The sequence below is a fragment of the Camelus dromedarius genome, chromosome 3 (assembly GCF_036321535.1).
Source record: "Camelus dromedarius isolate mCamDro1 chromosome 3, mCamDro1.pat, whole genome shotgun sequence".
Classification (NCBI taxonomy): Eukaryota; Metazoa; Chordata; class Mammalia; order Artiodactyla; family Camelidae; genus Camelus; species Camelus dromedarius.
The window spans coordinates 52,165,096-52,186,905 of record NC_087438.1 but is presented as its reverse complement, the minus strand read 5'-3'; the positions used below and the strand labels follow the sequence as shown (position 1 = coordinate 52,186,905).

The window sequence follows — 21,810 nt, the reverse complement described above, 5'->3', positions numbered from 1 at the left end:
ATAGCTTTTCCTGAACGTTGAAAACAAGGGATTTATTATATGTGATTTTTCTGAACCAGGTGTTCGTAAACCTGTGTAAGATTTGGCCGGTGGTAACACTGCCTCTGCGTTGTTCAGGTCCAGAGCTCCCGAGGCCTGCCAGCCGGGTGACACTGGGGTGGGTGGTGAGGCCCCCTTTCACACATGCAGCTCTGCGAAGGGAGTATTCTCAGCAGAGAAAGGCCTGTGCTGGTGAGCAGGGTGTTAATTTCCACTCAGAGGCACCAACTGCCTGAGTGGAAACAGGTCCGGTTGCCATTTAGCCTGTTATGTAAGGAGTGGAGTGCACCCCCGAGTTAAGTGGCTCCGTGTTTCCGATGTAGTCCAGTGATGATTTAGTCCCCCATTGTGGATTGTCACCCTGGATCATGGCCAGGCTGGCCTGTTTAATTCAGATCTGGGGAAAAGCCAATTCTATTCTGCCAGCGCCTTCAGGAGCTAAGTCGTGTTTACCTTTGAAATTCCTGTCTCTGAAGATTTAACCAGATAAAACCAACCTTCTCTGTATTTTTTTTAATTGTGAATTCATCCCATATAAATACAATAAAATGTTACCAAATAAGATAGACACAAGAACAGCCATTCTGATAAATATCATCTGAATTATGAAAAAATCCAATCCTACTTTCTGTTGTTTTTATATATTCACTCGCACTATGTCAACCTGGTGGAAGTTTTCTCTTGAGCAGAGAGAATCATGGTGGTTTGGGGAGCGCCTTGTCATCAGGAGGTCCTAGGCTGAGGCTCCACCTTGCCTGGACGCAGACCTTAGCTGGAATTCCAACGGAGGTGCTCGTTGGCTGTGTGACCTAAGGCAGGTTTCTTTACCTGATGGCTCCTCCATCTCTTTATGTGTGGATATGCCTTCCTTCCAACGTGGTTTGGAAGATTTAAGGAGGCAAAGATGGCAATGTATGTGGTACATAGCAGATGACAGGTGCTCCTGCCTGGTTCTGGACATCAGGGATCTTGGAAAGAGCACTGGACAAAGACTGGAGGGACTGGTCTGTCAGGCAGCTCCTGAGCCTCTGTTCTGCTCTGCCTGCTCTGTGAGAACTGTGAGGACCCTTGAAAAGTGGGAGTTCAGGGTGGGTTATTAGCATCGGGGGGCTTTTAATGGCAGTCTTTTTTTTTTTTTTTCCAATCTGGTCAGACTTTCTGGGCTTGAAAATCCTAGTCTCCACCTTATAATTAGATGTATGACCTTGAGCAAATTATCAACACCCTCTCTGGCTCTTACCCGTCTCACTGGATTGCTGTAAGATTAAATGATGTACTGTGTGTGGCATGTGAATCTCAAGTAATATGCTGATAAATTCACCAGGATGCTTTTAGAAGAGAAGCAAAGAATCAGACTCGAAAGAATATCCATAGTTTTAATATCTCAGGTTGGGACTTCGGCTTATTGAACTGCCTCTTCTATCATGTTATGTTGGTTTAGACCTGGGGACATCATCTTTGTCCTGAATAAACTAAGAGCGATCATATCCCGCAATGTGGGACTCACTCAGGAGAAGGGCAGGGCATTGGGAGTTAGTCTTCCTGGGTTTTCTTCAAAAGAAAATAGATCTTTCCCCATCTGTAGAAATACTTCCTAGAATTGACCAAATAAGCAAAGGGGAATGAGTCTGTAGACCTGGATTGTCCATATGGTAGCCACTTCCCACATATGGCTGTTGAGCACCTGAAATAGGACTAGTATGAATAAGGCATTTAATTTTTAATTTTAGTTAATTTAAAATTTAGAACTGATAATTCAGTTATTGGAAAACTGATGTATGTTTGGGACAACTTGGGCGTGTAGATCTACTTTTCAACTGTAAATTTTATAGTGTAAATCACGTCAGATATTTCTGATGAAAATTTATTGCTTGAGTTGAGATGTGCTTTACGTGGAAAATACACAGCAGGTTCTGAAGTATTAAGGGGGAAAAAGTCATTATTTAAATAATTTTTACATGGATTCTGTGTGGAAATGATAATATTTTGGATACTCTGAGTTAAATATATTTATTAAAATTAATTTCTTTTTCTTTTTTAGTGTTGCTGCTAAAATTTTTAAATAATGTACAGAGCTTACATTAATAATTCCATTGGACAGTGCTGCACTGGGTGACCCTTGGAAAGAATTGGATAATTTCATACAAGTTTTCCCAGTAAACTATGCAAATTACAGAAGTGGGTTTTTTTTTCTGCTTTTAAGGTTTTTGTTTACAGTCTACCAATTAACAAGTTTAGAGGAATTTTTTTAAGTACTAAAAATTAGAAAGAAGAAAATCATATAGCAGATGTATTACCTAAACCTTATTTGATTCTGCCTGAGGTTCCATTTATTTTTTATTACCAGTTTATTTATTTTTTATTGATGTATAGTCGATTTACAATGTGTTAGTCTGGTGTACAGCATAGTGATTCAGTTATACACGTATATATACACATAAATATTCTTTTTCATATTCTTTTTCATTATAGGTTACTACAAAGTATTAAATACAGTTCCCTGTGCTATATATACAGTAGGACTTTGTTGTTTGTCTATTTTACATATAGTAGTTAGTATCTGCAAACCCCAAACTCCCAATTTGTCCCTTCCTGCTTTTCCCCCGGTAACCATAAGTTTATTTTCTATGTCTGCAAAGGCTGTTTCCGTTTTGTAAGTAGGTTCATTTGTGTCTTTTTTTTTTTTTTTTAGATTCCACATAAAAGTGATATTTGGTATTTGTCTTTCCCTTTCTGGCTTACTTCACTTAGAATGATCATCTCCAGGTCCATCCATGTTGTTGCAAATGGCATTATTTTATTCTTTTTATGGCTTTTTATTCTTTTATGAGTAGTATTCCATCATATATATATATATATGTGTGTGTGTGTGTATATATATATATACACACACACACACACACACACACACACACATACACATATATGCATACCACCTCCTCTTTATCCGTTCATCTGCCCATGGACATTTAGGTTGTTTCCATGTCCTGGCTATTGTAAATAGTGCTACTGTGAGCATTGGAATGCATGTATCTTTTCAAATATCCATTTTCTGGATATATGCCCAGGAATGGGATTGCTGGATGATATGGTTAAGTCTATTTTCAGTTTTTTGAGGAATCTCCATACTGTTTTCCATAATGGCTGCACCAAACTAGGTTTCCACCAACAGTGTAGGAGGGTTACTCTTTTCTCCACTCTCCACTCTCTACTCTTTTCTCTACTCTCCAGCATTTATTGTATATAGGCTTTTAAATGTTGGCCATTCTGACTGGTGTGAGGTGATACCTCGTTACAGTTTTGATTTGTATTTCTCTGAGAATTAGTGATGTTGAGCATTTAGTCAGGTGCCTGTTGGCCATCTCTATGTCTTCATTGGAGGAACGTCTGTTTAGGTCTTCTGCTCACTTTTGGATTGGGTTGTTTGGTTTTTTGTTGTTGAGTTATACAGGCTCTTTGTATATTCTAGAAATCAAGCCATTGTCAGTCACATCGTTTGCAAATATTTTCTCCCATTCCATAGTTTGTCTTTTTGTTTTGTTTATGGTTTCCTTTACTGTGCAAAAGCTTGTAAGTTTACTTAGGTCCCATTTGTTTATTTTTGCTTTTACTTCTGGTGCTGAAGCTCCATCTAGATGTCTTCGCTGCAGTCCTTCCCTTCGGCTTTCTTACAAAATGTGCAAAGGGAGGCACTCACAGCCATCCACCAGGATGTGAACCCCCAGACTATTTTCCAGCTGGATATTCTGCTTCCTTGGTGACTGTTGGCTCTGACATTTGATGCAGATACCTTGTTCCCCAGGTCACATTTCGCCATGCCACAGGAGATCGGGTTAGGACGTGTCATCCAGGAGAGAATGACTTTTAATTACCTATAGCGAATAGTACTCTCTTCTTACTGCAGTGCCAGGAATACAGAGGTGTATTCCTAAGGGAATAATTACTGGCTTCGTATTTAGCTGTAACCCATGTATGTATGAAACATGAGGAGAAAATACAGTTAAAGTTATCAGTATTTTGTTTGACATTCATGCCCTGGGTGACTCTCATGTGTACTCTAAGGTGGGAGAAGAGTATTGGATTCAGAATCATGCTGGTCTGGGTTTGAGTCCTGGCTGTGTCATAAAGTGATGGTAGTGAGGTTTCCTAACTTCTCTGATTCTGTTCCTGTGTAGTTGGTGCCAACAAACACTAACCACCTTCCTTGTCAGAATTCTTCAAGTGTAGGTACTTGATCTGTGACACCCATACTCCTTTGTGTAATAAACGTGGCAAATACCTTGCCTTCCTCATTCTTTTCCAGACTGAGTGAGGGTTTACATTCCAGGGTTGTAAGCTCTATCCAGGAATTAAGCAGGATTGATATTTATATACCAGATAGAAACCATTATCAAGGTTCACAAAGGATCTTTAGCTCAAGAAAGGTGGCTTTTCCTTGCAGAGAATTTCACTGTTATGACCTTGAGGTTTTTAAATTCCATATTAGAGTACAGAATTCATTTCTACCAGCAGCTTGGAAGCAGTTAATAAGAGATGGGAACTACTTAATAAGAAAGGGTGTAATAGCCTTCTCCTTTTACTGAGGGTAAATTGGATGAAATATGTGCTCTCTGGATAGAAAAATGATCAAATAAAGTATAAAGACAGAGGTTTACAAGATTGAACAAAAGCAAATCAAAGTGATTAAATGCATCAAAGACTTAAGGTGAGTGCAGTTCTTTTTCTTTTTCCATTTTTGTTGTTTGCATGTTGACAGGTTGTCTTTTGTCTGGTAAGAAGTCTGGTTAGACACTGTGCCTGTCTGAAGGAGAGTCCTGAGGATGCTTCCCAGCAGGGGCACTTTCTATGAAAAGTTGCTTCCCTTAGTAGACTGTAAACCTCCTGAGGGCCAGTCTGAGTCTTTTCTATCCTTTTTGCCCAGTACAATGTCTGATGCATGGTAGGTGCTGAGTGATATTGGTTGAATGGATGGAGGATAAATGATGGTTAGACTGTAGAGCTGGTTCTGTTGCATTCTCTGAAGAGAACTTTGGTTTAGGTACCTTATAGGCTGCCTAACACAGTGCCTGACACATGTTATGTGCTCAGTAAATGTTGGACAAATGGAGGCATGAATGTGGGCTTAAGTATAACTTCCATTTACAGATGACTTTTGGAAGTATGAGCTGTTTATTAATTTTTTGATATTTAAAACTTTTTTTTTTTAGATTTTTTTTTTAAATGGAGGTGCTAGGAATTGAACCCAGGACCTCATGCATGCTAAGCATGCACTCTCTCATTGAGCTATAACTACCTCCCTAAAATATCTTTATTAACATGAGATAGAGACTAATTTCTTACCCAAGAAACAAAGAGCATAAGTCACATAGGAAATAATTGATTACTTTGGCTACATTAAAGTTATAAAGTTTATCAAAAGGCAGTGTAGAGAGTGAAAGGATAAAATATTTAATAAAACAGTCATAAATTCACAGTGGAGAATATGTAAGGAATTCCTGCGAGTCAGTAAGGAGGATGGACAACCAAGGGGAACAGAAATCCTGGAGTGGAGAAGGGTGGCAGGGCACTTCATAAGGAGGAGGAGCCACGAGGAACCGGTAAAATGAGAAATTGCTCAACCGCATGAGTAATGCAAGTACAAACCCCCTGCCAGATACGCCCTCACCCCATTTTGATAAGCAGACATTTTTAAGTCTGATAATGGCACGTCTTGACAAGAATGTGGAACAGCGTGAACTCTCAGATACTGCTGGTGAGGATAAAATTAGGTTCAACTACTTTGTTTTTATGTTTTTTTAATCTTCACTTTTTAAAAAACTGAAATATAGTTGACATACAATATTACATTAATTTCAAGTATACAACATAGTGAGTTGACTTTTGAATACATTAGGAAATGATCACCATGATAAGTCTAGCAACCATCTGAATGTAACCCATTTGTAGTTTGGGAAGCCAGGAAAGTTCTTTTAAGCAGAGAGGTGAAGCTGAGCATTGAGGAGGCACCACAGGTGACAGGCTGGCCAGAGGCCAGGAGCCCAGGTAGGAATGTGTCATTGGCAAACGATGAGGACTGGGGAGGGGAGGGTGGGCAGGGCTGCAGCTAACTGATGGGAAGCCCAGTCCCCAGCAGGGGGAGGTGCCTGTGGGGTTAGCTTTGGACAGGAGCTGGGGCCACTGGTGCTTCTCTTGTTCATCCAATCGGCATGAAGAAATGCCATGATCCTAACATACAAAGCTTTTCTACTTTAATGGTCTACTCCTTAAATTGTTCCTTGGAAGGAAGGGGATGAACTGACCTGCTGAATGAGTATACCCTGGGATAGTGTAGACATGTCTCATTGTCACCACAAAGTATACTTATGCTTTTTATATGAAGCTTGTTAATAGTAGGTGCATACATTTCTATTTGATATTCTTTTTTTTTTGTAATCATTTCCCATGTCAAACCACAGCAATCCATGCTTACTACAAAAGAAGGAAGTATATAGCTCTGAAGTTCCGAGATCCTGTCCCCATAAACACCCTGGCCACTCTTTGAAATTTCGTCATGGCTTTCTAACAGAAGCTAACTTCTTCTGAATTAAATACTGATATAATCTACATTTCCTTTTGGCTTAATTCAATAACCAGAATAAAGTGTAATCATTTCCCTCTCTTATGCTCTCAGGCCTGTGGGGGGACCAGAAGTCATACAGGTCCTGTCCTTCCAGACACCAGGATCCCTGGAGTCACAGACCAACCCCTCACCACATGTTATAGGGGCCAGGCAGCCTATAAGAGTGGGACTGGCCCCCAATCTCTGTACCTTATGTTATCAGCCCAGAACAGCCTGTGAAAAACTCTTAAAGCTAGTTGGCAAGTTCAGGTGGACTTGTAAGTGTACCTGATTTTGATCCAAATTATTCTCTCTACACAGCCAAGTTGTGTTAGGAAATGGACCCTTCCTGTGATTAACTCACAGCTAATGAAGACAAATATGACTGAAAATCCACTTCGGAAATCCAGCGTGACTAATCTGAAAGAGCTGGCTTCTCTCTTGTTGCCTCACCACCTCGTTTCTCTCTTCTTGTTTCTTTCTCAAACTGCATTCCTGATTCAGTTGAATTTCAATCCATTTTTTTCCCCTAATATTCATGGAGTGACTATGGATTAGAAAGACACAGTCAGCCTGGGGTGGTGGTCAGGTGTTCAGCTGCTCTCACGGACTCCTCCTCATTATTCCAGATCAGAGTAGCCAGCTTGTTGGCTGTTTAAAATACACATCTGGCCTAAAACCAGGAGAACTATGACAACGAGAAGTGTCTGATCGAGTAGTAGTGCCTGTAGAAATAACAATCCAAATATCAGTTTCATCCAAAGATGTCTTGCACTCATGAGCCGACCCCTCACTAGGTTAAAAACAGATGCTACTCCAGGGCGCCTAAACCGGACAGTGCTCCTATCAGCATGACCAGGTCCATACTGCGGACAGTGCTTAGGAATTTGTGGATCCAATCATAGCTATATACCTATTTTGCTCCAATAAGTGCCACTAAAATATTTTCAGAAATGATCCACATCTATACTATAAATTCGTTAAGAAGCGAAATAGCACTAACCTTTTAAGTTGAAGAATGAGAGTTTAAGCCTCTCCTTAATGATATACCACAACTAGACACATCAACATAATGTATCACTATTATATCAATAATTTTAGCTCCATTCATTATATTTCAACTAAAAATATCAAAGTATACCTACCCCTCAATTCCAGAACTAAAATCAAACAAAACACAAAAAACAATCTAACCCTTAAGAAATGAAATGAACGAAAATTCATTTGCCTCTTTCATTACCCCAACACTAATAGGACTTCCTATTGTAATTTTAATCTTTGTATTTCCAAGTATACTATTTCCTGCACCTAACTGACTAATTAGCAATCGTATAATCTCTATTCAACAATAATTAATTCAACTCAAAACAAACAGTGGCCATCTATGATCACAAAGGACAGACATGAACACTAACACTCATCTCACTCACTCTATTTATTGGCCCAACAAACCTGTTAGGTCTCCTACCACACTCACGCCAACCACACAACTCTCAGTAAATTTAGGTATAGCAGTTTCTCTTTATGCAGGAACTGTGATTACTGGTTTCTGCCGTAAAACAGAAGCATCACTAGCTCACTTTCTGCCACAAGGAATGCGAATCCTCCTCATCCCCATGCTTGGAATTTTCAAAACTGTCAGCCTGTTCATTCAACCAGTAGCTCTAGCTGTATGATTAACAGCTAATATTACAGCAGGTCACCTTTTCACTTAATTGAAGGAACAACTCGAGCACTAATAAGTATCATTCCTGCCCCAGCTCTTACTGCATTCATTACTCTTATTTTACTTCTATTCTTGAATTTGCAGTGGCCCTATTTCTGTGTGACTACATTACTAGTGAGCCTTTACCTACCTGATTTTTAACACTATGATAATGACCCACCAAACCCATGCATATCATACAGCAAATCCAAGCCCCTAACCCTTTACCGGAGCCCTCTCAGCCCTGTTAATAACCCCTGGTCTAGTTACACGGTTCTACTTGAGTTCAGCGTTACCACTGTCACTAGGCCTACTAGCCAATACCTTAACAATATATCGGTGTTTATGAGATGTCGTCCAAGAGGGCACTTTCAAAGTCCCCACGCCCCTAAATTGTTCAAAAAGGACTTTGTTATGGAATGACTCTCATTATTTCAGAAGTCCTCTTTTACCGGCTTCTTCTGGGCCTTTTATCGTTCAAGCCTTGTTCCCACACCTGCACTGGGCGATGCTGACCGCTAACAGGCATCTGCCCTCTAAATCCATTAGAAGTGCTGCTGCTTAATACCTCTGTCCTGTTAGCCTCTGAGTATCCGTTACCCGAGCCCGTCACAGCCTCATAGAAGGTAATCACATGCATCTACTTCAAGCCCTTTGTATTACAGTTGCCCGCAGAGTTTACTTCACGTTACCTTACCGTAGGCTTCAGAGTATTAGGAAACACCCACCCTGCTCTCAGATGCTGTATGTGGGCCGGCGTCCTCCACAGCCACGGCCTCCACTGCCTGCATGTGATTGTCGGCGCCGCTTTCCTCATCGTCTGCTTCTTGAGTCAATTCAAAATTTCACTTTGCATCCAATCATCATTTTGGGTTTGAAGCTGCCACTTGATACTGATATTTCATAGATGTCGTGTGACTGTTCCTTTATGTCTCCATTTCTTGATAAGGTTCTTATTCTTTTAGTATTAAAGAGTCCAGTTGACTTCTAGTAAGTTAGCTTTGGTATAATCTGAAAAAAAAAAAAAGTCACACTGGTATTGTCCACAAACATAGCGCTAACGTCACTACTTGTATTCATCGCATTCTGACTTCCCAATGAACTATTTTCAGAGAAAACAAGTCCTTGTGAAGGTGGATTTGACCCTCTAGTCATCACACATACCTTTCTTGATAAAATTTTTCTTAGTGGCGATCACATTTCTCCTCTTTGACCTAGAAATTGTCCTCCTCCTGCCTCTACCATGAGCATCTCAAACAAATAATCTAAACACAATACTCATTACAGCACTACTTTTAATTCCACTGCTAGGAACAAGCCTAGCCTATGGATGAACCAGTTTGGGAAGTGAGAATGGCATCTTAGTTTAGTTTTTACTGTTTTTATTACTGATGAAATTCTGTGTTTTTCATAAATAGAACAGTCATTTGTTTTTTCTCTTTTGTGATTGTGTATGTCCTTTTCGGGTGAAATTGTCATTTATGACAGCTGTGACATTTACGATCTTGTCCCATTTTCCTAGAAGGATTTATTGGAATGCGTAACTTTGTGCATACTGTCCTGTCTTCTTGGTAATAATCAATTGTGTGCCAGATTGTCCTATATTTGAGTGAAAATCAGGTGTGGAAATGTCAAAGAGAACACATTCAGAAGTCTGGATGTGACTTGTTGGTTGAGACTTTCAGCATGTGGAAAGTCAGCTCTCCCAGCGAGCACCCCGTCCTCCCTCACCTGGACCTCAGGGGTACCCTGTCACCACCCTGCGTCCTACCCTCTTCTTCTGTGTCCCCCTGCCTGTCCAGGCAGATATGGTGTAACTCCCACTGACAGAATGATGACAATAAACGCAGCACGTGGGCTCAAAAAAGTGTTCATTGACCCCTGGAAGTGATCCTTGTCAGCTTCTTTTCTCCTCATATTTCTTCTCAGGCTGCTTGCCTGAGAAGACTTTTCTTGCCTGCTGCTCAGTACTGTTTCTAGGTAGCCTTTGACCCCCTTCTCCCCTTCATCTCCTTGCATTCTCCAAATGATCAGGCCTACCCCATGCCTTCAGCTGCCGCCCACAGGCCAGACCTCCCCAGACCGGACCTCCCCTCTGGGCTGCAGGCCCACGCAGCCAGCTGCCTGTGGCGGGTCTTCCCCTGGTGTCTCACCGGCACTTCTGCAGCAGTGTGCCCCCAGATGAACCTCTTCCCTTTCCCTGACTGGCCCTGCAGCCTGGATCCCCTCTCCTGGTAACAAGATCTCACTTCTCCTCCACTTCATCCACCACACCTGACATGTGGGCAGCATCTTGAGACCCTGCTTTTCACGCATTGCCCACATCCCATGAGTTATGTGAAGTCCTGTCAGCTCTGCCTTCTTCACGTCCCTTCATCCACATCCCTTTTCCTCCCGCCCTAGTCCAGGCTTCACTCCCTGAAGGTATAGTCTTTAAAAATAAGTAAATCAGGTTTCTCTAAGATAAAATTGACATTTTGCAGAACATGGAATTGTAATGGGATATTTATTAATTCTTTGCATAAAGTAAATCCTCATCCATTAATTTACCTTTTGTAGAAACTTGAATTCTTCACCTACTTGCTTGGTTTAAAGCAGGATACATGTTGAATAATATCTAGTACATATTAGTCAAATGAGAGGTCCTGGGCATTACTCTCATTTTGATTTGAGGGCTTGAAATTATTCTTTGGGTCTTAATTATTTCCATATTCCAAATGTATTGGGGTTTTTTTTGTAATATTGAAATTATCCTTTATTAGCTAATTTTTTCAACTTCACCTCCCAGGGAACTCAGGCAAGAAATACAAATATTTTTACAAGATTCTTTGAGGGAGTAAAATTAATATTTTTGAGAATGAAAATACAGTGAATTGTCTCCTAAGGATTGAAAGACTTTATTAAGATAGCAAAATATCCTTCCCCAGGGCTACGTTTTTTTTTTTCAGAGCTTATTGGAAATATGGTGCTGGGAAGGATAAAAGGAAATTTAATACCATGGAAGCTGGAAACATCCCCTGAAATCCAGTCTGTCTTTAGAACACTTACAATACACTAATTTCCAGAGATTTAGGACAGCTCAGTTTGCTTCCTGAGGCTGTCAGGCTCCTTATGACCAAGGCACAGAAAGGTTCTTCAGCACGAACATGCCATAACAATGTTTTATTTACCGTGAATATTCACTGCACCTGACTGTGAGATGTCCCCTGGGCCTTGCCTTCCCCTGATGGTATCAAGTTGCTTCATTGTTGGTACTTTTCTTAGGCTAGGTTCCCCCGAAGCAGATCCTGTGACAAGGAGTCCAGCACAAGTAGGTTGCTTGGGAGGTAATCCTGGAAAGCATCGTCAAGGGAATAGGCGTGTGAATCGGGGAGAAGAGAGCCAGTAACCGGGTGCACTTGAGAAGGTGGCTGAATCCCTGGTGAATTCTAAGAAACGTTCTTCTGAATCCTCCCATCTGAGGGGCCAGCATGCTGGGATATGTCTCTTCCAACTCAGATTCATCATTGATGGCTCTTCTGAGGCCAGCACTTAAGATCTGTTCTTTCCTGGAGCCAAAAAGAGTGGAGGTAGAGATCCTGAGTGCTTGCCACAAGTATGTGCGGAAATGGGGGGTCAGGGAGTCTGGCTGGGGCAGCGGCAGTGCCTGCTGAGTGTGCTGCTTTACCATTTTTAACACAGATAGATAAGTTCACTTGAGAGAGACATCTCAGATGCTCAGAAGCAAAGAGCGTTCAGAAATCGTTAGTAGAATGTACTTGAATCTCATCAGTGCCTGATAGATGTCGGAGTGAATTTAAAAGATACTGAGAATTTGCCCCTGATCCTAAAACAGGGAAAGGAGGATATGGAGAGAACCTCTGAGAGCTGTCTAGCTATTGTTCCTAAAATGACATGTTGTGACTCAGTCACGAGGGTTCATAAGCCATTATTGTAACTAGTGGAACAGCTGGATTGTGCGGGCTCCTTGTGGGGCTGAGGTTTCCTCAGTGCTAATCAGCCTACAGATTTATTACTAGGCCCACAAGGAAATTACGATATTTTTTCCAGGCACTCAGATCTGGAAGAAAACAAAAATGTGACGGAAATCTGTGGCCAGCCAAATGTGAACAGAGCCACCTTCATTACTTGGGGAAATTCCTGGGGAAGGAAAGAAGGTGGAATCCAGTGCTGCTAGTGGACCTTAAGAAGAATCCTCTATCCACGTTTGTTCTTTTTTGTTGTACAGCAGTCTCGATGACACATCTTAACATGGAAAATCCATCCTAATATCCTGTTGACTGTTCTACTGGTGTCATTTAGGGGATGAGGGGGTAAGATCTTGAAGCTATCAGATGTCAAATTATTTAGGCCTATTTTGTGATGGCAGGACAACAGGAGAGTGTTCCTGTCCTTAAAAAGCCTCTAGTCCAGCCATGAGACAGAGAAGTAGATGCTACTGTGATAAACTGATTACGTGGGGGACAGAGGAAGGAGCAATGAATTCTGCTGTTTGGGAGGCATCTCAGAGCTGTGACATTTGAGTTGAGGCTTTAAGATGGCTAGGTTTCACTCAGGCTTGAAGGAGGAGAATGTCAGCCCAGGCGGAGACAGGCGAGGACAAAGGCGGGGGCCCGAAAGTGCAGAGTGTGGTCAGGCAGCCATGAGTGGTTGGTATGACTGAAATACAGGATGCAGTGAGGTTGTGCGGGCAGGCAGGCAGAAGTCAGCCGGTGGAAGTCCTGAGGGCCTCACCCTGCCTGTGCCCATCTCTCCACTAGTGTCAATATATGTGTACCACTTATGGCCAAGCATTCCCCTTGGCTCATGACCACGTTCCCATCAAACATCCTGCCATGGTAGAAACAAACAACTTAGGTGCAGGATGATGAGTGGAGCTTAGAGACCCTGTGTGGCATTCAAAATCTCATCGATGCAATCTTTTGGTAGTGAAACCTACATTTTGTGCTAAGTGACTGATAAGCGATCCCTGTATGGCTAATGGATGCCTTGCTGAAGGGAAATTGACATGCTTCATGCAGATGGTCTATTAATGCACAAAAAATTATTATGTATCCTCTATTTTCCATGTATTTTCTATCATTCCATTCATTCTAAAGAGCTCTACATTTTTGGAAATACCCAGCTATGTTTAACAGTGTATAGAATTGGTTGTGCTTATTTTTTCCTAATCCCCTCCCTTTTCCATGCTGTTTGTCTTGCAAGCATTAGTGTGCTGGAGTTCTGGCTGTGCTTGAGGAGCACGCCTCCTGTTAGAATCCTGCGCTGTGTGGGTTGAGGAGAGGAACAGAGTAATAGGCTTTTGTTTTTCCCTCATATTACGTTAAGCAGTTAAATCCAGTTAGTTGTCATCATTGTCTTTTGTTTCCGATGGAGTAGCTGTCTTGGGAGAGGGGAAGAGAACTCAACGTGGTGTGCAGGTCCTGGGGACGTTCCTCAGGGTGAATTAGGAGCAGGAGCTGAAAGTGTTTCCCAGACACACCTCTAGAAACTCCAAGGAAAGTTGGTTCAATTATTATCTCACCAAATCTTGGACTGACTGGCCTCTGGCTGCTTAAGTTAAAAATTGCACGTAGTTCATCCACTCTCAAAAAGGCTCTCCAAATGGCTTTGCTGTAGAATTCCCCTAAACAGTCACCTTGTTTATATCTTAGACTGACCAGTGTGCTCACAAGTCTTTCTCCCTTAGGAATTTCCACTTCCTCTTTTATCATTCATGGAGAGTTTTTTCCCATGGAATTCCCCATTCTTCTGTAGATTCATTTCTATTCCAGCCTTTGAAACTGCATTCAGGCTTCCAGGAGATGTTTCCCTGATGATTTCAGAGCAAAAGATAAAGACTTAAAAGTATTTGATGCCAAAGAAAGACATATTAGGATGTTCTGAGTCTGATTTAGCAAATTGGCCCCTGACTGCTGTGTGTCTCTGAGTGCATCATTTGTCCTTTAACGAATGAAGGTATGAATTATCAATTCTAGGAAACTGATCCCGCAATCAGATGCATAGATCTTTCTCTCTTCCCCTTGTCAGTCATTCTCCCCAGTGCAAGAGAAGAAAACATAAGTAAATGGGATATTTTCCGAGTCTTGGATTTAGCATCCAGTTTGCAGTGTGCATCACTGTGTGCGGGCACTCTCCTCTGGGTGCAGGGGCTGTGATGGGAGCCTGTCCTTGAATTTGAGAAGTCTGCTCTTGTTCCAGGTCTTGTGAGTGCTCTCGTCCTCACAGCCCTAAATCTTGATTTGGCCTGGCCTTGCCCACATGAATCTTCACCCACTGCTAGGACCATCATAGTCTCATGGCCAGAGTATTGGATTAATTATTTCTATGCCATAGCTATTGAAAACTGTGCAAAGCCTGGTTTTGAGGATGGATGAGCTTTTTCTTTCTGAGTGAGCAGAAGATTGTATGGGAGGGTACAGACTGGGGGCCCGTAGATCAGAAGGAGAGTAGTTCTTGAATAGCCTGTCAACCCCTTGTGGGGGAACATGGGCAATGCTGTTTTCCCTGAGTTTTAGGCTTGTGACAGCCAATTAGAGCAAACCCTAGCATTCATGCTCTAGGAATCAAGGCTTTTGTTAATGTTTTAAAATATTACATCTACAGATGAAGACCCGAAACCTTCGTGCCTACAACTTTGAGGAAAGTTTTCTAGGGTTAATCAAGATGATTTTGAGTAGAAGTTTCTCCATGTCTGATTACCTGGAAGATAACTGGTGACCTTTAGTTTTATAACCTCAACCCAGGACTCGCAGTAGTGTGTGTCTCACATACTAGAGGGTATTTTAGACACTTGGGACATTTCTGGGATGTTTGAAAAGACATCAAGCCAAAGTATGCTGAACTAGAATTGTTCTCAAAATCCAGGATTCATGACCGCACTTTCCAAAATGTTGTTACAGGAAAGTGGTCCTCCTTGGCATCTATAAACATAATTGTTCATCATTAAACAAAGTTAAATAGGATTTATTTTTACTGCAGAACTTCTCAGAGGCTTTAACATACTAATGTGTAACAGTGTCTTTTCAAGGGTGGGATATAAGATTCAGCACTTGTCCTGGGACCCCTTTGATCTGAAAGCACCTGCAGCCGTCTCCCAGAGCTCACGTCACTGACACAGTGAGGAAGATGCCGACGTGGTGGATTTAAAGGGTCGCAGATCCTTTTCAGAGCTTCCCCTCCAGAACTGGAGCCTTCTTTTCTTACCTGTTGAATCTGGGCTGGCCTTCTGACTTGGAGGGACAGATGCAGCCCAAGTGTCACACGAGTTCCAGAGCCCAGGTCTCTCGAGGTCTGGCGGCTTCTGCTTTCGCCCTGTTGGGGCTCTGCCCTCTGACCGCCGTGTGAGCAGGCCGGCCTCGCCTACAAGCGGGCGAGAGGCCCGTGGAGGAGAGCCGAGGTGTCCCCATCAACAAGCAGCCTTTAACTGCCAGGCGTGCGACGGACGCCTCTGACGGCCTTCAGCACAGCTGACCCTACTGAGAGCAGTGCGTGAATGAGCCCAGGCAACCCACGGAATCGTGAGAAGTCATAAATCACTGTTGATTTAAGCTGCTGAATGAGGAGCTTTGTTACACAACCATAGTTAACAGACACATTAACGTCAGCAGTGCACCCGAAAAAAACTTTGAAACAAGACAGAAAAAAGATGGCTGTTTATCTACTCAGATACTTTCTATGTAGCTTTTCTGGCTTAAAGCTAAATTTCTGGACAGGGATTTTCTAGAAATGTGAGTCACAGGAACGGTTAACAAGAACCTAATGTGTCTGGCATGTGATTCGCAGCACCAGAAAGCGGCACCTCATCACAGAAGGAGCGGGCCCACGTGGTCCTGCTGTCGCTGCCCCGGGAAGGTCAGAGGAGCTAACTGACGGAGAAGCTGTCGTGCTCCCACCCGCTCTCAGCGACGTGTTCCGAGGGCTGTCCAACAGCTGTCTCTGCAGGTGACCAGTGTCACTGAGGGCTCGTCCTTTCAGCTTAATAATTAGATTCAGCATATTTCTGCACCACCTGCCGACCGGCTGCAAGGATGTGCGATCTTGCCAGTGTCCCCGTCATAGGGCAGGTTTAATCATGCTGGGCTCTGTGGAGCAAATCTGATTAGCTGCTTTCACAGGGGCCCAGGGTCAACAGGCCCTGTGAGATGGGGAAAGGTAAGAAGCCTGGGCACTGCCCTTTGCTGAGGCCTGTCGGTGGTGGTCCTGGCCGCACTGCGTGCTTAGGCATCACCCCCACCATCCTCTTGGCTCCCGGGGGCCGGGGGAGCTGTGGACACCGATGTTGGGGCCGCAGCCGTGAGGCCTCAGGCAGAGCCCGTCCATAGCTACGCCCAGACCTTAAAAGGCTCCGAATGGAGGATCGTGACAGTCAAGCAGTCAGGCCATGGCCACGCTGGCCGCCACGAGCTAGGAAGAAGCAGAAGGACCTGAGAAACCTGGGAGCTGGAGCTGGAAGGGACCACTTGGTCCTGAAGCCTTTCCCTCCATCATGGCCCGATGGTTCCCCTGGGAAACGCCGCAGCGCTTTGTAGAATCTGTTTCCGAATGACTCAGGCTGGGAGTCTTCCAACGTCCCCTGGGGAGGTGGAGCGGCTTTCTCCGGGAGGAAATACTCTCCGCACGATTGGTTGGGACCTTTCGTTGTTGGCTGCAGCCCCATCACTTCTGGCTGGTCTCCCTCAGACCACCCTGAACAAGGCCCCCCACCCCTGGCCTTCCCACAGTTCAATCTCTGTCAGGCGTCCCCGAGCCGCCGCGAAGCAAGGGAGGGGGGCCTGCGTCCCAGCCTCTGTGCTTTCTCAGCTCATGACTTTCTCCAGCTGCCCCAGGGTTCAGATCCCCTCCTCCAAATTTCTCTCTCACTTTTCGTCCCTCCTGTTACGTCTCATACGTGTGAAAACTTGTGCCCACACATCACATGCCCTGTAAGGAGTGTGTGTGTGTGTGTGTGTGTGTGTGTGTGTGTGTGTGTGTTTGTGTGGTCTGCCATGGGAATGTCATTTTTGTTGAAAAGTATTTGAAAGTTGTTTGGAGTTTATGTTAGATTAGATCAACCCTGGTTTATGTGTCATGGCCCACTGGGTACACAAAACCTGTGACTGGGGCTTGACTCCCATGGAAGCCAGTAACAGTGCCAGCGCACATCATCCACAGTGGTTGGTGCAGCCGTGTGGACACGGTGGTCCCAGGGCGTTTCTTTTGGGGGTTGATTATCTCAGTTTGTCAGTAGAACAAAGAAGATAAGGCTTGTGTGTCTGCATGGACCGCAGCCATGGTAGGGACAGTTAGTAAGGGTGGGGTTGTGGTTTGTGGTCTCTGACTTTGTTGTCACCAGCGAAGCTGGGAGCTGGAGAGCGGGCCCCGCAGTGAGACCCTTCGCATTCAGGCCATGTGGCGTTTGTGGGCCATGAGGTCCTAGTAGGGAGAGCTGTGTAGATCAGGGCTTTTCTGAGCATGTCCCACAGAGTGCTGCAGTTCCTGGGGCCGTTTTCAGGGCTACCGAGAGGTGATGGTCACGTCGGGAGCGTGGTGGCCCTCGTCAGCCTCTTCCTTTTTAATAGCACTGTCTGCTTTGATCCCTTTCACATACAGCACTGGGGTTGCTTGTCAGGTTCTCTCTGATAGGTAGTGCTCTATGGGCAGAAGAAAGTTTGCAAACCGCAGGTTCAGAGGACTGACTTCTAGTAAAAACAAATAGAAGGAGAAGCCTCTTTAGCCAAGCAAGTAACGATTACGTTTCTGGGATTCACATAGATCGATCCACAGACATTTGGAAGCAGCAGAAAGCAAAGAACTAAACAGATAGATGTTTCTGGGTAACTGCTATGTCACCAGGAAACTCTTAGTATAAACAGAACGTGGAGACTGTGACCTCTGAGTGGCAAGGGGAACAACAGGCCAGCTCTGGTCATCTGTGCAGGTGACTCGACCAGATTGTGTTATCTTTAAGTAAGCCCAGCGGGCCCTGGGGCAGAGGTCAGTGAGAGTCACGTGATAAAAGCTATCCTTCCTGAGAGCTTTCCCTTTGCTGAGCACCGTGCCTCGGATGCATCGTCCGTGCTAGGAAACACAGGTTCTGTCCTTATCCCCATTTCACACATGGGGAAACTGAGGCTCACAGATGGGGTAATCTGCCCAAGGTCACACAGCTGATACAGTTATGGAGCTGGGGAGGGGCCCCTTGGGCTAGACTTTATGTCCTTAAATGTTCTGCTACAGTGTCTCTCTCCGTTAGCAGCCCCATTTTTAATTTTTATCTGTGTGTGTTTTCCTCCCTGTGGTTTTGGTAGGTGGAGTACCTAAGGATACCTAGTTTGAAAGTTGTCTTTCTTGTCATAGCTACAACTTTATGATCAATCCACTCACAAGATTGCTCCATATAAAGCTGAAATTTCGTGTTGCATGTCAGTGATCCTCACTGGTAGGGAACAGGAGCCAGCAGTCTAACCGGAACAGCGCGTACTAGTCCTAAGCAGACGTGTGCAGTTCTGGGAGTGTGTGTTTGTCTTGGGATTCAGTGGCTCATGGTCACTCCAGCGTTTTATTGGGGCAGGAGAAATTAGACCTCTTGAAGCCACAGCAGCAGGTAGCATTGCTAAGGCAGATGGGAGTAACCTTTGCCCAGGTTTTCAGTTTTTAAACATTGGGTGTTTTCTCGGATTGTGCCTCGGCTTCTCCAGCTCACCCTTAGCAGAGGCTGGGCGAGGGTGGTCTTGGCGCAGGTCTGCTCTTCACCTGTGAGATGCCCTGTCATATGTGTGTGGACCTGTTCCTTATTCCTGCTAATAATCAGGGGGTTCAAGTGAGTGTGTTGTTAGGTTCTGCTGAGACTTCTCTCCTGTCAGTTGACTCTGTTGGAGCAAAGTAGGTTCCCTAAAGAGTGAATTTAACAGGCGTTTAGTTTTGTTTTTATAGGTGCATTTGGAAAACCTGGAACGGTTGGAGAAACTATTTCGCAGCACATCCAGGTGGCTTGAATGATCTGCCTCCACGCATCACACCAATTTTAAACAAGACTAAAGCTCTTAGCGCATTCCTCTTGCGGAGCGAGCGAGGCGCTCCAGGAGAAACATGAACTTGTGTGGGTGCTTAGGAGGTACTGAGCAAATAACTCTCCCAAGCCATGAGGGCCCCATCTGCCGAGCAGACATTTATGAACAGGGCCCTGGTGGCTTACAAAAGTTCATTTTTCTTTCCCAAGTGCCTTGCTCCCTTCCTGAAAGTAATGTGTTCATTGAAAGATTTGGCCATACCAGATCTTTACAGAAACACAGCCGAGAAGTCCCACTCGTGGTGCAGTGGCAGACGAGGATGACTTTGCTGAGACGGGGCCTTAGATGTGGCCTCCTGATGGGGGAGGCATTGGTTAAGGGGACGAGAACAAGTTGCCTCGTAACAGGTGTCTGTCTGATCTGATGTAACGGATCCCTCAGGGCGCGCAGATCCTGGTCGAGCTGGGCCTGAGAAGCACGCACAGTTTGGACCTGAGTGGTTTTCTGGGTGTGGGGTCAGCCTCACAGTGACAGGCAGCTTGTCAGCAGTTCCCAAAACATCTGTCTCGAAGAGGGCAGTTGGAATTCTTACCGGAGAGTGTTTCCAGTCATTGTCCATGAGAAACAAGAGTGAGTAGGAGTAAGTGAAACACAGATCAAGAGGAAATGAGTCTGTGCTCCACGAGGGATTACAATGCAGATGAATTCCATATTTTGGTTAGGAAATGTTTTCTTTTAGAAAAGAAAAGAGAGAGGAAAGCTTAGAGTCTGACCAAGTTACTAAAAAGCAGACTCAGATGCAGTATAACGCCTGTCGAAACAGGCACTTCAGTTCACTGTTTTTGGTTTTGTGTCCTGTTTGTGTGTGTATGTGTGTGTAATGGCCCAGGACTTACTGGCACACTTTTCTGCCCTTGGCCCAACTTCCCCACCAAGGTGGCCTGACCTTACTGGAATGAGTCGTTTTAAAACTGCTGTCGTCAGCAGAGCTGTGGATCCTCACTGCATCTGCACAGATCGGTGACTTGAAAATTCAGACAAATATGAGTAGCCCCTCTTATCCACAGGGACACAGTTCCAAGACCTCCAGTGGATGCCTGAAATCTTGGGTGGCACCAAACCCTGTATGTCCTGTGATTTTCCCTATACACACATGCCCATGATAAAGTTTAATTTACAAACTAGGCACAGGAAGAGATTAACAACAATAACTAGTAATAAAATAGAGCAGTTATAACAATATGTTGTACAAAAAGTTACATGAGCGTAGTTTCTGTCTCGCTCAGAACATCTCATGGTACAGATTTAATGCCTTTTTCTTCTTAACTAAGCACTTGTCACGCGCTGTCTGTAAGTTTTGCAGTTTGAGGTGTGACAGCAAAACTAGCATGAATTTCTTTCTCCTTAACAATTTCAAGGATAGAAGATTCATTCTTACTGAGTCTTAGCAACCTCAGTATGTGATTTTTTTTCTTTCCTTATTAAGTCGAGAACTTTCACTTTTTCCCTTAAAGCAAGCCTTTTACGGCTTCTCTTTGGCAGATCCCAGTTTCCAGCTTCACTGCTCTCGCCTCTGGGGCCACTGCTCAGTAAAATAAGGGTTACTTGAGCACAAGCACTTCGATACTGGGACGGGCACTCTGACAACCAAGACCAGGGCCACTGCTGACTAATGGGCGGGGCATGCTGGACAAGGGGGCGATTCAAGGGGACGTTGCAAGATTTCATCCTGCTACTCAGAACGGCGTGTGATTTAAAACTTGTGAACTGTTTTATTTCTTGAATTTTCCATGTAGTGTTTTCAGGCCATGGTTGACTGTGGGTGACAAACCACAGGATGGGAAACCCATGGAAAAGGAGAGACTGGTGCGATATGCATTTGTCCTATTGACAGCAGTCACAGCCGAGGTTTTCCCAGCTAAGTTATGAGAGGGGGTCTATGGGTTTTGATTTGGAGACTATATGACCACTCTGCCCCTCTGTATAAATCTAGGAATGGGGACAGTGATTTGCTCTTTGTGCATGGTGTTCGCAATGTGCTACCTCTGATGACTCCAAACCAAAGAGCTCTGTCTTACCTCCTGAGGAGTCAGCCAGCAGGTAGTTACTGGACGCGTGCTGTGTGCACCAGGCGCTGTGTGAGGATGTGGCGTTGAGCGAGGGAGAAGCATGCAGCCCCTGCCTTCATGGAGCTCCCTGTCTGCAGCTGTCCGGGAGGTGGCGCGCCCCCAGCCTGGGCACTTGGAGTAAGGGAGCTGCTTTCTGCCCGAAAGGGAAACACCCAAGGGGCTGGACAGAACTGAGGACCAGAGACTGTTAGCGAGTCAGCCGTCTCTTTGTTTTCGCTACCCTGGTGCGGGTGGCTGACCAGTGGTTTTCCCAAGCCGCCCTCGGACCCCGACCCTGCTCCCAGGTCAGTGGGCTGTGGACAGCCAGCGAAGAGGGTGCTTGCAGCCCGCCCCTCCCACCTGGCCCAG

The 21,810-nt window shown here is 44.4% G+C and overlaps 1 protein-coding gene and 1 pseudogene across 4 annotated transcripts in view; both read left to right on the top strand.

Moving 5' to 3' along the window:
• Positions 1-21,810, top strand: part of LHFPL2 (LHFPL tetraspan subfamily member 2) — a 153,289-nt gene that overhangs the window by 72,727 nt on the left and 58,752 nt on the right. The gene's annotated exons all lie outside the window — the stretch shown is intronic.
• Positions 7,225-15,815, top strand: LOC116149675 (ATP synthase subunit a-like; annotated as a pseudogene).